Here is a 17,307-nt window from a genome sequence, read left to right as displayed (position 1 = left end):
GTTAGTTCAGTACAGTGACAAAGTTATATTTTTGGATTATGAATCATCGTATAATCTGTATTGTACGTGAAGATTTTATTGTCTTAGCGTTCAGCCGGGTAGAATACAAGGCACGTGCATTGTTGTGATATGATTTTATGGGAATAGAAAGCGAAGAAGGATGTGCTCGCTTGATGAGGAGTAACGAGTTTCTTGGGAAACAAGAAAGTGAGATTTAATCAGTAAATATTTTGCAATTTTTATCGTTGTATATTTCTATGTTAATCCTATTATTTCTTTCCTTTCTCTAGGAACGCTGCATTTTTATTTTTTCGAAGTTAATTACGTTTTACGAGGAAGGAGTCGAGGAGAAATCACACTTACGGCAGATAAGAACGAAAACGTTTTTTAAGTCAAAAGTATCGACCTCGGGGTCGTCGGTTCGTTCTTTAGATATCTCACAAATGTATTCCGCATTCGTTCGTTCACGCATTTCGATATCAAATTTTAATACACCCTTTACTCCGTTTTCCCTCTTTTACGTCTAAAATCGATATTTATTCGGCAGACAAATGAAATGGCTTTTTAATTTAGATTTTCGATTCAGATGCGCCGGTCGCGGCAATTTCAATTTAGCAAAATGGTTCTCCAATATGGCCGTTCGGTTGATTTAAACAGATTTTCCATCCGAAGTAGTTTATCCGCGTATCAATCACACGGATCTTTCAGCCAACTATACGCGGGTTAAAGCTTTCGTTCTCTTTCTTCCTTTTGCGTGTATACCTTTTGAACGATCGCGATTCGAGTTTGTTCACGCGCAGACAAAATTTCACTTTGTCATATATTTATTATTTGGCACGCAAATCTGCCTCTGGACTATGTACCAGTGGCACCGAAATATTAGAGGATGGATGGACAAAGCGTTTCGAGAAATTAATAGTCGCGCGTATGTTAAAATCCTGCGGGGAATCGACTTTTACGATTGTTGAAACGCGTTGCTCGAAACGTGTGTACGTTAAAAATAAAGCTAATTTCGTCACGTTGGTGCTCGTGAGAACAGAGTGGTGGTATCTACCGGAGCTGTGATTATGTTACATTCCGAAATTATTACAGGGAAATTCCACGCGTTTCAACAAATAGAAGCTGAACTAGCTGCGACAAGGTTTCTTTTTGGTCTTTAAGTAGCAATTGCGGAATTGGGGTATCGAGCCTTTGATAAAAGTGCGTACCGTGTTAATTCGTTCGCGAAAAGAGGAAAACAAGAAAATTACAGTTTAATTACGGTTAAAGAAATCTTGGATTTCAAAAAAAATACGATAATTATATAACGTATTATATTTGGATTTGTATATCGTGCCGTTTGAAAAAGTCAAATGATCTGGAAATTATATTTTCATCCTCCAAAAGAAAATTTTCCCACCGAACTTACGAACTTGGAATCGACGTAACTTTCGCGTTGAAAATCCAAAAGTTTTCTCAAACAAATGTCTCCGAGTCGGTAACTGCGTATCTCCTGAATTCCACAGGCACCATATTTCAATGATATACAAAGACTAAGAGACAAACGGCCTCCTAGTCACGTATCTCTCGACAAATATCGGCGATAACTGTTCGAACGAGATTCGGAGACTATTCTCATATATTGTACTTCTGGTCACAGCATATTATTCGCGTTGTAATATATTAATATCGTTTTTGATATATCGTCTCTGAAATGGCCCGAAGAACATTCATATGATCTAGCAAATATGCTCTATATTCCAATAACGATCAATAACAGAGAACCGTACTAACAGTAAATATTAATAGTAATGGCAATAGCAGTAATAATAGAAATAGTAAAATCACGATAATTTAATGTAGCGCTTCGCTCTGTCTCCCTCGTCTTATGATTCTTCTACTACCTGCAGAGAGTATATTTTTTCTCCTTTCGTTTTTTAAAAAGCTTCGATAGCCTTGGTATTGCAACTAGCATTAGCTGTTCATCGTCGTAATATCGTCTTAGACGCAGAATAGTAAAAAGTTATACGTAATTTGTATTTGATCCATTAAGGAATACGTAAACGAAAGTTTATCAAAGAAACGTAAGTAGAGCGAGTCGCGAATTAGGAGCAACGAACAAAGTTCTATAATTTGAGAAAAGGATACCTCGTCACTGTGCTGCAAGATATTTCGATTTCTTCAAACTTGGTAAAATCGTAGAGTTTGGGTGAAAGAAACAATGGTACGGAGGAAAGGTACCGAGTAGATCCATGCGATCCAGTTTCATAGTCACGGCATGAATTTAATAGAATTCGATAATACGAATCGACTGAAAAGAAAATTACGAACGATGTGTTGCGTTAACGCGACGTTAGTCCTCGATAGGTTAATAACTCTGGTAATTAATTCGGTGTAAACGTACAATCCGAAGAATCGAATCTAAAGTTAAATTTCAAACTAAACTTATTCGCATACATCTGTTTGTCTCTTATTTCCCGATGAAGCCTCTTTTTACTAGAGTTTACGTTCCATTTCTATGGTATATCAAATTTTTCTAATCACACAAGAGCGATACGAGATTTATTATAATCGGGTCTGATTGATCAGCGTATAACGCAGCGCAATGGTGTACAAGTATTTTTCGTATCCGCCGTATATTGTATAACATACCTTTGCAACTATAAATTAGAACTATAATTTGTCGTTTTAGAACAATAATTCATCGATTTAAACTTAATTTGACACGCTATATCTTGTCATTTAACGCGAAGCGTTCGTGTATCCGCCTCCTTGTAAAAGAACGCGGTTGTTAATTTCCTAACATTCCATCTTCGAATATCTCATTCTCCTATTTTTAACAATAATCCGCTACAACTTACTACAACGTGGAATCTGTATATTCATCCCGTCGTAAAAGAACGAAATTCTCAAGGAACACCAAAATATGAAAGAACCTTAAACTTCTTAACATTCCATTCTCAACTATCTTATCCTCGTATTTTTAGCAAAATTCTACTACCCGGTAGTATATAATTCTTTAAACGTTCGTAAGCCACTTGTTTACAATCTCATCGACTCTCTTCGTAACAAAAACATATTAAGATCGAAGGATTTACGGTTCTGGACGCGTCGTTCGAAATTCGACGCCACATCGGATACGCAGGAAGTTACGCGATTCTCTTTGCTCTTTAGATCGGCAAAATACAGCACCTTGGCACTCGACGCGCCGTAATCCTACTGCACCAGTTCCCTGGCATGATCCCGGGCTTTTAGTGGCACAATAAACTGATGAGTACCCGTGTTATATTCGCGTGTTCCGTCGAGGAGGACGCGTGTTAATGAAAACTGAAATATCGAGCTCTTCCTGTGCGGGGTTGCGGTTGTAGACGCAGACGACGCGACGTGCCAACTTTGCCATCGAAACTGTTACAAAATTCGCGTCTCCAAGCAGATGTTTGTACGCGTTTGTTGTAAAATTTCGCGTTTTGACAGATTTGGGTTGAGTAAGAAACTCACCCGCTTCACCTTTCTGGAATTATAAAAATGGAAATTACAAAATTTTCTTCCTGTTAGTCACAATGCAAAAACACAACGAACATGCGTGTAATACGTTGAGTTTGGTATTTTTTAATTTAACCCTATTGTTCTCCTCGGGTCTGTATAACACAATGGATATTACGTTTCAACGGATATATCAATGAAATAAAAATACTGCCTATCTATATTCCAGATCCTGTACAGATAATATTCATAATAATATAAATAATATTTATATCTGAATAATATGTCTATTGAAATGTAACATCCATTGGGTTATACAGACCAGAGGAGAACGATAGGGTTAAATTTCAATTATTCGATAAATCTTTAAACTTAAATCTTTGATTTTTGTCTTTTCAATATAATTTTGCTACATACGCTTTTGTGCGTTCTACGCTTTTCGTGTCTTACGCTGCTACGCTACTACGATTTTCAATTCGCCGTACGATGTTCAAGGGCCACTGTCCACGAAGTTGCTTCACAGACGCGTTGACGGTAGTAACAATACGCTTCCATGCAGCGATTATTGTAAAGTAACGTGTATCTGTCCAGGGAACAGCAGCCAATCGTTTCCGTCACTGCGCGTTTTCGTCACAACGATTGTCGTCAGCATTGTCGATACTGAAGCGTACGTTGCAGCTATAAACGAAAAAAATACGCGAGAAAAGATAGAACACAGAAGGCGTGCAGTGAAGCGGCAAATAAGGTGAATAAGTTGTTAGGCGATTGCTATAGCTCTTTACTATTAATCATCGATACGATAGTCCCATTGCCAAAGCGACATTTGATTTTAAAAACTAGTTAGCCAGGTAATTACGCGGAATCGACGGAGAAAATCTTTGTCCGATACTTGTTATATTTTCTTATAGATTAGGTATGCATATTGTTATACCGATTCCTTGATTCTACCTCAACGTTATTACAATTCTTTCATCGGAGCTGAAAAATTCCCAAATATCCGTATCTTGCATTTGAACCAATGGTCCAGCAAGTTGCACTAAACTGTTACGTGTATTTTTGCCGAACCTGTGCAGTGTATGAAATACGCGATCATCATTCCCTGACAATTCACTCGCAACGACGAACACTCGGGAATTAATATTTTTCTCGTTGTTCGAATGGATCCAAAATCTCTCTTTTTCATGTCGTCGAATGTGGTAACATAGGATGAAAGCGGCTCTCTCGTCGTCGCAACATTTTTAATAATGGGACAAAATGTATCTTACCGTACGCTTCGTACACCGAACATTGGCGTACGTGTATCGTCGCGTCTAATAAATTACGCTTGCGCTTCCATGTAGCGACACTTGGTGGACAGTCGGCTTAACTTCAATACGGATCGTCGAAAGAACTTTTTTGGATAGCATGACGTAATTTTTTAACGTATTCGTATTTGCGAACGTTAGCGACTTGTTTCGATGTCTCCAGATTTTAAACGTACGTTTAGCGCATAACTTTTCAAAGACTAAACACATAATTGATTCTGATTAATTGTATAAAAGGCGAATGAAAAACCATTACAAAGGAAACCAATCATCGACTCGACGATATACGCTATACAACCGTAACGATAATCCACTTTTACGAGAAACACCAACAAAATCCGGCCAGCGGAAAATCGAGGGAGAATATTCTTCGAACTTTCAGCTCCGCCGTAGTGTTTTAAATCTCTGGAAACTCTATCTACCTCGCCGAGAACAATATAGTCGTTCGACTAACAGATCCTCGAATTAGCTTAAATCTATCTAGGAAACTGCGTACCGCAACTTCGACGAAACTAATTTTACCCGACGTTAAGGTATAAGAAGCAGCGAAGTATTCCGAATACGAGCAGTTTATGAAGGTTATGGAGATGGGAAGAAGGTAACGATTTAATTAGATCCGCGATTCACGCGTTAGGCGTAAAAACAGACGAGAATTTTCCTAACGAACAATGTCCGGGCCGCTTGTTTGCGAAATAGATTAACTCGGCGAAACGGAATTAAAACATTTCAAAAGGTGCAGTTAAACCATTTTGGCCTGTGAATGACTCGTTTTGCGTTCACGTGGCACGCGGTTTTGTGCAAGGTGAATTTTCCTGCGACGTTGAAGAACAAGTCGCACGATAGGAACGCTAATACGGTTAAAACATTTCATAGAGGACATTACAGCCGCGGAAAGAGTAAATTTAAGCGTGGGTGGAAAGAGTTTTGCGAGATAGAAGGGATGAACGAGTGGTGGATCGGTTGAGATTAAGGAACATCGTGAGAACAAGGAAAGAAAAAGACGACGAGGGCGGAAGAGGAGAAAGTAAATGCGACGAAGAAGAGATTAAACGGTGGAACTAAGGTAGTCGATCTATTTATAAATCTATAAAACTGTTGTAAAAAGCTATGAATCGGCCACATTGATCGCGGTAATTCTAGAGTTGGAGTTGTTCGGTTATGTAATGTCACCTGTTAAATCGTGAAACGTCGAGTTCATCCTAGAACTACCTGATCCGTGAATATAACAGGTTACAGATCCATCGTTTTTTCAATTCCTAAAAATATTCAAACGCTCTTGGCGAGATTAACGTTGACTTTTATCAAGACAGTGATATGATTTTATGACACGTCCTACTTATTTTGAACATACCGCTGTAACTCTATTTGGTGTATGTTGGGTAACGATTCCCTAAAAGAATCGCAATGGAATTCTAGTTAATCTTATCAGCAATGTGTTACGATCTAAAATCTTGAAATATCTAAAAAAGAAACGAAGAAAAAGAATCGCGTGTTAATTTAAAGGTATATAACTCTTCGAATTAGAATTAGAAAGAAACGTAAGTGTATATTGACAAGGGAAAATCTCCAATCCACAAATTCAAAAAATTATAAAACTTTGTATTAAAAGTACTTAAAATTCACTCTAAGAAGGTGAAATTGAGCCCAGAAAATCCGGCTATTTTCAGATTGTGCGTTATAACTTGAGAACTATAAAGGATAAAAAGGAATGCTTTCAAGTAGTACTATCGTTTTGTTAAAAAAAATGTGTCAATTTTGTAGCGGACTATACCGCAAAATCGGGAAACACCAGAATTTTCGAGGGTAAATTTCACCCCCTTAGAGTGAATTTGGACAGCGAAAAAATATTACGTAATACGTACCTATATATGTCCTCTACGTGTCCCCAGAGTACATAATTTTTTGAATTTGCGGGTTGCGGATCTTCCCTTGTGAATTCTTAAAAGCAGCATAAAAATCAACCAACGCACTCTGCTCTTACGTACCTCAACTTTACCGATCCATCGTTCATCACCTTCCTCGGTGCCCTGGACTTTAAAATCATAATAAAGAACAAGAATACTTGAAAATATACGTCAACTGCAAAATATAGCATAATAAAAAAAAAAGCGATAATAAATCTGAAAAAGCCAATTTTCCCGATCTTTCGATACGTTCAACGTTCACCTTCGTATAATCGATAAAAATATAACGATAGAGGCAATAAAAATAGCGGGGGAGAAAATGAAGAAAAGAATCTGATATCCTTCGAACGGTCGAAGTTATCGACATTTCCCTAGAATATTAAAATTTGCATTTTACATGCCGCATTAAACCCGGAGACCTTTCTAGCCACTCTGTGACTCGCCTCCCTGTTCTCGTCCCACCATGAAAGGAATACTTTCGTCGTCGAGGAGGTATCGAGGTTTAAAAATATTCGCGCGGTTTGCTCCAGTTTTCCTCCGCATACCCGCCTCGGTATTTCAATATCCGTCAGCAGGTCCAGCTGCAATATTTATACCGGCTGGCCGCATCCTTTGATCAGGTCCGTGGGAGTGACCATCGATACCGTTCGTTCGAACATCGTTTCCTTTTCAATTTATCAACTCTCGACCTATACGATCGTTAGATATCGTGATTTCCTCTCTTCGATTTTTATTTATCGATCCGATGGATTCGTTCGTATATAGAGCGTGTCTCGTAACACGTGGAACGTTCCATTTCGGGAGTGGTCAGAAGGCAGAAGAACAACGAAAGAAGATCTTATTCGACCTTTCGAAGTTACAGCTATTTTTCTTGTCGCGATAAGCCGCAACAAGGAGTAGAAAAACAATGAAAACGCGTTCGCGTAAAACTTATTTGACCTTGTTTCAAAATTATGGCCACTCTTGCGTTCCAACGATTCGCAACTGCTTACCTTCGCGGAAGGTGCTCGAAATGGCTATCCTCGGCCGGCCTATTATTTTGACGTACACGTGGAATTCTTGAAAGATAGGGAAACTCTCGACGATACGAGGACTACGAGCTCGTATACGGTCGAAGGATCACCGTTTCGAGCATCTTCTGCGAAGATAAGCTGTCGCGGATTATCGTAACACAAAAGTGGCTATAACTTTGGAACAAGGTTACACAGGACACCTGTTTATATGAACTTTCTTTCGTCGTTCTTGCGCCTCTCGTCCACTTCTGAATCGTGTCCCACGTGTTACGAAACATCTTACGACTTATAGGCGACGTGTACCATGGGAAACGTTTATTTCGTAGCAATTTCAAACTTGATAAATTTCTGTCGTGAAATTTGGAGTATACGAGACTTCGGAAACATCGCATTCGTCACATCGACGCATTTGTCGCAACGAATGATATGGAATTCCAAAGATTCGTTCGGTACTCTTCCCTCCGCTACTTCATACTCCAACTAGACTTTACAATTTTATGAGTCTCGCGATTCCTTTACTTTTTCAGACTATGCAACAAAAATCGATGGATTTATAACGTTATGAGAAACCATTGCTTGGTCTTTAACGAGTTAAGTAAATAAATAGTTTATTCGTAACGTTCTTTTCTGGTATCGCGTCTGCGATGAAACGTTTATACGCAAGCGTTCTTTTTATATACGAAAGAACGTAACGAAAGAATTTTAGACGAAAACATATTTTAATACTGCAACGGAGAATGACGAAAATCTTTTCTTCCAGCAGCTCGCTTACCAGCTCCTACACGGCACGAAACTCGTTAGTCTGATTTCAGTGGAGATCGAAGATCTTCGAACGACGAATTTTAGCAAAGTTCGATCGAACGAAACCGAGCTAAGCCGGTAAGGTTTTATGAAGGGGATATTAAGGTCCCCTATAAATAACCGTAAATCACGCTACCTATTTAGGCTGGCGTTGCATACGCGTATCAACGAACGGCTAGCTAGCCAGCGCGATATTGCTAACAGATTTCACCGAGTTCGTATCGATTTTACCTTCACAGCCTACGACCAGAGGCCCCCCGATGATTAACGATTTCTCTACCTGTCTAATTTCGATTCGATTTTTTCAGCCAACTTTTCGCGGAAATGTCGATATCGATGAGGAGAGTTTTTTTAAATTCGTCGACCTTTGATTCGCGTAATGTCGTGATTGACGATTTCCGTGGTGGCCTGAATGTGATTCGACTTCTTTATAAATTATTTATGGGAACGTCGATATCGATAAGAGTTTTCTTTTCTTCGATCGTCGACGAGCGTGAACATACGTGGAAAATTTAGTTAACGTAAAATTGATTGTGTATTTTGAGATATTTCGATGCTCTTAACTCGAATACCGTGATTGTCCGATTTCGATTTGACTTTTACACGCAAATCTTGTATGGAAATATCGATATCGATAAGAAGAGTTTTCGAAGTTACGTAAATCGAGCAGAGATTTTAAAATTCTTATTGACTTTGAATTTAGTAACATCGCACTGGAAACCCATGAATAGCAGTAGCCTCGTTCGTGTAACTCGACTGTTTGTCTTCTTTGCTTGCGAATCTGATCGTCGCGGTCATTTTTCTCCACTCAAAAGTCAAACGCGTCTCTATCGCTTTTTACTTTTCACCATCGAGGTAGAAGAAATAGGCTTCTTACGTTCTTCTTCCTAGGTTGCTTCTTACTGAAGCGACATGCACTTGTTTCTACTTTTAAAAAATTGCTAACATTTGTAACTTCGTTTGCTTTACGATACTTTCGATTTCTTATTTCTAATTCCCCGTCCCCTCCGATGTTTACATTTGCCTGTGTCCTCGCAAGATTCTCGAAGGAATCCCCCCGACTTTGATAATATTTTCTTACGTCCGCTGTCCAATTCTCTCCGGCGTAATTCGATTGGGTTCGTGTTAGGTAACTGTGGTAACCAATCTGTATAGATCGTAGAATCTTGTTCTTCTCGCGTGGAGCTGTGAAATATTAAGACGTAACACAAACGAAATCTCGGCTACGGATTTCAAGAGAGTAACTTCGGCCTCGCCTTTTATCCTCGTGTCACGATTTGTTATTGGCAATTTTATTCGATTACGAAACGCTGCCCGCGTTTGAAGCCGACGAATAAGTAGAAATCGCGATGTCTTCTTAACGCGTTATCGTCTACGAAAAATCGTAAATGGATATTACATCGTGGAGAATTACAACGATAATCTTTCTTCATCTTCATCTTTCTCGACGTAATTCTTGCTTCTAAAAATTGCTGTACTATCAATTTATGTTATCCAAAGAAGAATATTATATTACGCGATTACTATACAGGGTGCTCCGTAACAAGTACAATTTTGTTGTTGGAAAACGTGGAAAAATAATCGTTCGCTTCGTTTCTGGAAAAATCGAGTTTGAATAATATACTTGAACCTCGCTAACGATAATTACAGGTTAGCTAGGTACGAGTGAACGATCGGCAACAGGTTATTATAACTCGAGAATAAATCAAAATTGTGAAACAACATTTGTAAAAATAAAACGTGCTTAGTTGCATACGCGGACGATATATTTTCAAATCTATTTTTCTCTAAAAGAAAGCATCTAATGGAAAAACGTTATTCCATATTTTCGCTTTATTCTTTCTCGGAGAATCATCCTATAGCCAATTGTACCACCGGTTACGGACCGCTCTGTAGAATATTACACAAAGAAGTAATACTCTTTTAATTAGATCCACCATATCGAAATATAGATTAATAAAATATAGGAAGCTTGATAATTGTATTTACATTTAAATTTATAAAACATTATCGAATTGAACGTGATTAATTTAATTCGATTAAATGTGAATTAACTTTTGGTACATTAAATCGAAGTAAATTCGATTACCAATCGAGCCTCGTACAGACGCGTGACTGAAATCGTTTCAAAAAATATAGTACGAATTATGCATTATACTAATCGATCGCGGATAATCGGAATCAGTTGGAAAATGGATCGCAAACATCGGTCCATGGTGTATCTGTTATTATACCAAAAATTTGCTTCGTAAGAAATTTGTAAAAAGTGCGCGAGAGATTTATGTCGCTGAGCACTCGTTACGTTGTATCGTATTTCTTACGTGCGCATTTCTTTCTTTGTATCTTTCTCGCTTGTTGTCGAGTAGTTTTATTTCTACGACTCGAGCGTTGAGAGATTAAATACGAAAATCATCCAGTTAACTTTAACGAAACACCCAACCATTTTACCATAATCTTCCATACTGTATAAAACGTATAATTATTAGACCGCGTAGACTTGTATGCATTCGTGGTAGATTTCAAAATGCAAAAAATGCACAGATTGCGCGTAACATGCAAAAATATGTGGAATATTCAAAGTTCGGCACCTACTGTAATTGTTAGACCGCGGATTTTTATGCGTTTCTATATATTTCACGGTATGTCGAAAGAAATGGAATTTAAACGAAACTCTGTTTCATCCACCAAATGTTACAACGATTACTCTATTTCCGTTACTACGTATCATACGCATTATACGCGCTTTTATGTCCTTCGATTTCGCAAAAATGCACAAAAGTGTACAGTGTAATCGTAACATTTAGCAGGTAAAGGAAATTTCTGCTTAGATCGTATTCCTTGGTTCGCCTTTGTAAAAATATGAGTTTGTAGAAATATCCGCGGACTGATAATCGTTATACTTTTCATAAAGAAACGTACCAGAGTTAACGGCGAATACGATTTAATATCGAAGGGGGGTGAGCACCGTTGATTTTCGACACGAAGAGATTAAAAGACGCTACGAATTCGATAGGATGCTGGGATGAATTTCACCGCGCTTTCAGGATTCGACTCGACTAAAATTGCTTTCGACTATTAATCAACGACACACGGGATTATTCTATGGAAGAATCCTATTACAAAGCTGATCGTAAATTTATGACTGTGCAAGAGATAAACGAGAGAACGAAACGAGATCTGCTGCGTTGCGAACGAAACGCAAACAACAAAGGCACGTTACTGAATTATTCGTAGAACGTGCTAATTCTAGCTGGTAAATAAGAAATAAATACTCCTTTTCCTCTCAACCGGGCGAAATCTCGTTTCTCCATTCGTCGTTGCATCCTTTATTCAAGCACCTAACTTTTGGCTATCGTGTTTGTTTAACGACAAACAAATTACTTCGGATAAATAGCGGATAAATATCGGTCAAGTATAGAGAAGCGCGTCGATTCCTTTTTCTATGTTTCATTTATTTACCGTTTATCGTCGCATCTCTTGATAGAGCATTAGCGACTACTACTACATGTATTCTGTGAACATGTAAATAATTAGGCAGCCATTAGCCATTGTTACGGTTTCGCATACTCTTTTAGGAAATTTGGAATATTTTCACATTGTGTTCTACCAGTTACGAAGTAATTGCATATTGTTGGGTGTCTCTGAATCGCGTCTTGAAATCTTGAAATTTGACACAGTAGCAAAGAAAATGTTCGACGGTGTCGTTGATGTTGCGATATTCACAGGATTCGGTTTTCTAATATATTAAAACCTTTATAACAAGCGACGAAGTAAACGATTTAATACATTAAATAATTTTATATATTTCGAACGTACCTGTAATACACGGTACACGCACGTGTATATATTTTATAGAAAATCGATCTAACTTGATCATCGTTAGTATCGTCGCTATTGTTTAATTTATCGGCTATTTCTCAGGAAATCGTGTACATCAAACGGATAATATTTCTGCTTCTACTGTATCTTCTTGCACCTTTCCCTTCTTTTATAAAGAATCAACGGAGCTTCTCTGGTTAAGAATTTTAACGAGAAGGTCTAATAACGAGTCGATTAAATATCAACCGTACAAACGTCATAAAGCATTTGCATCGCATCGTAGACATTTATAACGACATCGATGCTTTTGTCAAATACTTCATATTTGATGATTGAGCAAATAATTAAAAGAGCGCGAGAGAATCGGTTAGCGGTAAGTGATTCGCGTACCGACGTTTTTGTTTAATACTCTTCGCTTGACAAACGGCCAAACGATTAAGAGACGGAAAGATAATTAATCGAACGTGCGATATATCGACGCTTTTGTCGTGTTTGATCGAATATTTCGCGTTTGACGAATCAACGTACGATCGACAGATCGACGAAGAATTCGATCATCGATGAATTTACACTTCCGTCGATTACCGTGCCTTTGACGAATGGGCAAAAGTATGAAAATAAAAGATCGTAAGATTAATGTATCGGTATTTCTGCTGTTTCGTATTTTATGAATGAACAAAGCTTTCGTATATCGCGAAATAAGTTCGCGTATATCACGAAGTTAATGAATCGACATTTTCGTTGAATATTTCGTGCTCGATCAACAAACTGAAGATTGAAAAAAGAATGGATTCTTTGATACATCGACGTTTTTATCTATTTTCTACTTGACGGGGGAAAAATTTGAAAAAACCAAAAAATTTGTGGAATCGTTTAATCGATATTCTATAAAACTTCCATCTTTTATTTTCCACTTGAGTCTTTCAAATAATTCTACATTATAAATCGATTTATTATGCTACGATTTCAGTCATTTATAGCACGACAGCAACGTTCAAAATGAATATGCATAAGCACGCTTCGCTGCTTGTAAAAGAAAATTGTTGCAGATAAGGACTACAAACTGTATTCGCGGTAATTTTTCCCGCCTTAATCGCAACACCGTGGCCGTATAATCGCCTTTTATTCTAATTTACTACATCGTAATACGGAAACAAACGGAAATGTTACAAATCTCGAAATTAAATTAAATAATTAATTGTACTGTTAAAAATAAAAAACAAACTTTAAACGCATAATCCGACGAATACGATGTAGCGAGTAGTAAATTTAAAAATTCAAAGAATAGTCGGTAATTAGCACCGCGTTTAAAAACTGGACGTGTTACGTCAAAAATTGAATAAAGCGTGCGAATCAAAATGAAAATTCGGTCGAGGAAGACCGAAGGTCCCCAAAAATCTCTCATTTTCCACATTACCGATAAATTTTCGTCTTATTCAACCGTGTTACGACATTCTTCTTACTTTCCTCGCCAAATAAACAGAGATAAATTCCGATCGACGAATGCGACGAGTAAGGACAACGCCATCCATCAAACGGCCGCGTTGTCGTTGGCTTCGGGTGAAATTTATATTTTTAGATTTCTAATCACCGATCGTTCGCTTATCCGCGCGATCAAACGAACAACGATCGTTCATTTTTAATATCTTTATGACAAAATTAGTCGTTCCAGGAGTTTAAAAATAACGAGGGTTTATTTAAAAAATTTTTTATTTTTTGGATAGCCTCGTCCAAAAATTAATTTAAACGTGACGATAACATTAATGGACGGTATTTTCGTAAATGAAACATGCGTAGAAGAGTATAGGATTTAAAAAAGTATAGTATAAAAGTAGAGTATAGGGTTTTGAGATCAAGAATCTTCTAGTTTACAAACTGCGGCGATAAATATAAAATAAAATATTTTCCTATCTTTTCCCCTTTTCGAAAAAAGCTATTAGGTCGAAAGAATTTGTCAAGAAGGCAAGATTTTGTTAATAAAAGAACGAATTAGAAATGGTAAAACGACACGAAGAAGCGAATATCATACGAAGGTGATAACGTTCAAAGAACGCGTATTTTACGATTTTTCGTTGTAACGTTAATTTTCCGTTATCATTTCCTAACCATGACACGAGATGGAATGAGTGCAAAAGAAAAGATAAAGGCGAGCTTTTCCGTGTATCGTATATTTTATTTATGAAACAAGCAGACTCTCGCTCGTCAGGTGTACGAATGTTTTATTTATCAAAACGAATCTTCGATCTTTCGTTTTTGAGATAAAGTTATTTACTAGGTCAGAGTTCGAAGGAGATGACGATTTTACGATACCCTTGCTGAAAGAAGTCCTTTTACTGAAAATATCTTTCGCGATTATCGTTTCAGTACCAATGGCAAAGTGAATAAACTGCATAAGTACTTTCGACTTCGTCTCGCTGACATTTTCAAATAGATATACGTATTAAAAGGCATCCTATCGAAGTAAACGCTTCGAAATCACCCGAACGAAATAAAATAATTCTTCTCGAAATTAACGATAATTACTCTACTTTATAATAACCTACATTTTCTTCTTTTACTATAATTCTTTCTTCGTATGTTACGAGTTTATGAAAATATTTTCCTGTTTTTTCTCTCAGTCTCGAGAGAGTTGGTTAAATTGCACAGTTTAGAAAGAATTTATCAAGGACGCAAAATTTATTATTCGCGAAACAATTTGATTGGAAAAATATAAAGTACCGCGACATTTCCTGATGAAAATGCTCTTATATCACTTTTTCATCGATGGTAAATTCTGGAAAAATAATATATTTGCGAATAACATCTCGTTCGATCTGCCAATTTTTCTTTTCTTGACAATTTTTAAGCCACGGGTTGTTGTTACTCTAAGAAAAAGTTGATGAGAACTTGGAAAAACGCAAAGTAAAACGTAAAGTAAACAATTTCCTAACGAATGCGCTCCTGTTCTACTTTTCTATTCGTCGTAAGTCCTTCAAGAATAAATATATTTGCGAATAATATCTTGTTCGATCTTCCAATTCTTCTTTTCTTGACGATTTTGAAATCGCGGCTGTTAAGTTTTCTTATTCAGCGAAATCGATTCGAAACACTCGAACGACGTCCCTCGTAAGCATTTCAAGGCATCTTCGTTATCGCGCTTTCAAACGAAACCAACCAAGATCTCAATAACCGTGGCTGCATTTCAGGATTAAATTAGCATTAATGGTCGTGATTTAATTCAAGCATCGAGTATCGATCGAATCGTTTGTTGATAGAAATCGCGAGCTATTCCGTAAAGAGAAAAAAGGAGACATTTTACGGAGAGTAATTTCAGCGTGACAAATTAAAAACGATCGAAAGGGATGGACACTTGGACGAACTTTTTAATTCGATTATGATTTCGAATAAAAAATTAGTTATTAAATCACGTTATGCGTAATTCGTTTCTGCTACAACGTGAGTTTGAAACGAAGTTTCTTCTCGAGTTGGAAAGAAAATGAATAAAAAGAGAGAAAGCGAAATTGATGCATCGAAAACGATTGGGCGTATGAATGGTGCAATTTTCAATGTCCAAGACAAGATGTTTTCGTATATTTCGCCTTTGAATAGGTGAAAATGAAGCGCAGGTGGATATTAAGAAATATGAACGAGATATAGCAGCGACCTGACACTCGACGCATATTTGTACCGTACAGAGTTCGAACGTTTTACGACACTTTCGATATTATCTGTTGTACGTAAAATAGTAAGAGCGAAAAAGTGTTATCGGTTGAAACGAAATCTAAAAATAGAATTTAAAATAGATATTGATTGCGAAATATATAAAGCGTCACGATTTCTTCGTAAAGTCGTCTACGCGTAAAAGAACGTTTACCATCCTTTCTTAAAAGATTCATAATTTTACTCATATATAGTAGTTTCTTAACAGGTACAACGTTATATAAATTTAATTAGACCTAAATTTACAACCCTTACGATAGAAATATTCTTTGGTATTTCTAATTAAAATCGATTAACGAATCTTTTGCAAAATCTTTTTCTCTCTTTTTTCTTTCTCTTTTTCTTTTTTTTTTTTTTTTGCATCAACTTACAAGCGACTCGTTGGTTGTTTCATTTTAATTAAACGGTATATAATCTTCAGTAACGTTCCTACGAGGACAACGACGAGCAAGGAAATTAGAAACAACGTTGGATTCATAGGAAATCTTCGGTCGAACGTGTTTGCCTAAAATTGCTGCGCTCGAGTTATTCGGTTACGTTTTAGCCGCGGTAGAACAGATAATTGTACAGCAGATATGCAAATTTCCAAGATTCTCATTCTCCGTCTACGAGCAAACGCTTTTGCTTTGAAGTAACTTCGCTTCGTACTTAACACTTTGATGATCACGCTATGCGAACACCGCCTTCTTATAGGTTCGTAAATTCGTGATCATCGTTCGTTCGTGTTAATGTTTTAAAAGTCACATTAAGCGCACGATACTAAGGTGTGATTTTATCCAGTGAATAAGAAATAGAAAGTTATGCAGAGAGATTTTATTATTTTCCTTTTTCAGCTTCCTGTTTTATTAATGCGGTTCTATATTTCGTAATTAACAGTTTCAATAGTTGAATTACTACAAGCTTGTTTCCTTATTAGAGTAATTAGAAATATTTACTTGGGAATTCACTTACAACACATATAATAATAGTTTGTTAGATATACATTTTATATATATATATATTTCTTGTTAAATAAATAATTTGTTGTTCCTATAGTCCGAAGCATACGTTGCTTTGATCAATTTTTCAATACGTTTCAATTATCGTAGTCATATCGATATGCACTTGATGTTACGATGCTTTCTCTAACTCACATTCGATGGTTAATAACAACGTGGAAACAGACAATCTTTCCAATGAATAGAACATCGACAGAAAGCATCTGTAATTTTAAAAGAAAGGACCAACGAATCACGCTATTTTCAATTTTCACAGGAACGACCAACAAATCGTAGCATTTCTAATTTTCAAATCAACGACCAGCGA

At 37.0% G+C, this 17,307-nt stretch overlaps 1 protein-coding gene across 2 annotated transcripts in view; it reads left to right on the top strand.

Annotated features, from left to right (window-relative positions):
- Nucleotides 1-17,307, top strand: part of LOC126865674 (protein couch potato) — a 199,057-nt gene that overhangs the window by 101,179 nt on the left and 80,571 nt on the right. The window lies entirely within an intron of this gene.

The sequence above is a fragment of the Bombus huntii genome, chromosome 1 (genome assembly GCF_024542735.1).
Source record: "Bombus huntii isolate Logan2020A chromosome 1, iyBomHunt1.1, whole genome shotgun sequence".
NCBI lineage: Eukaryota > Metazoa > Arthropoda > Insecta > Hymenoptera > Apidae > Bombus > Bombus huntii.
Note: the sequence above shows the minus strand (reverse complement) of the source record. Positions and strands in the feature narration are given on the sequence as shown.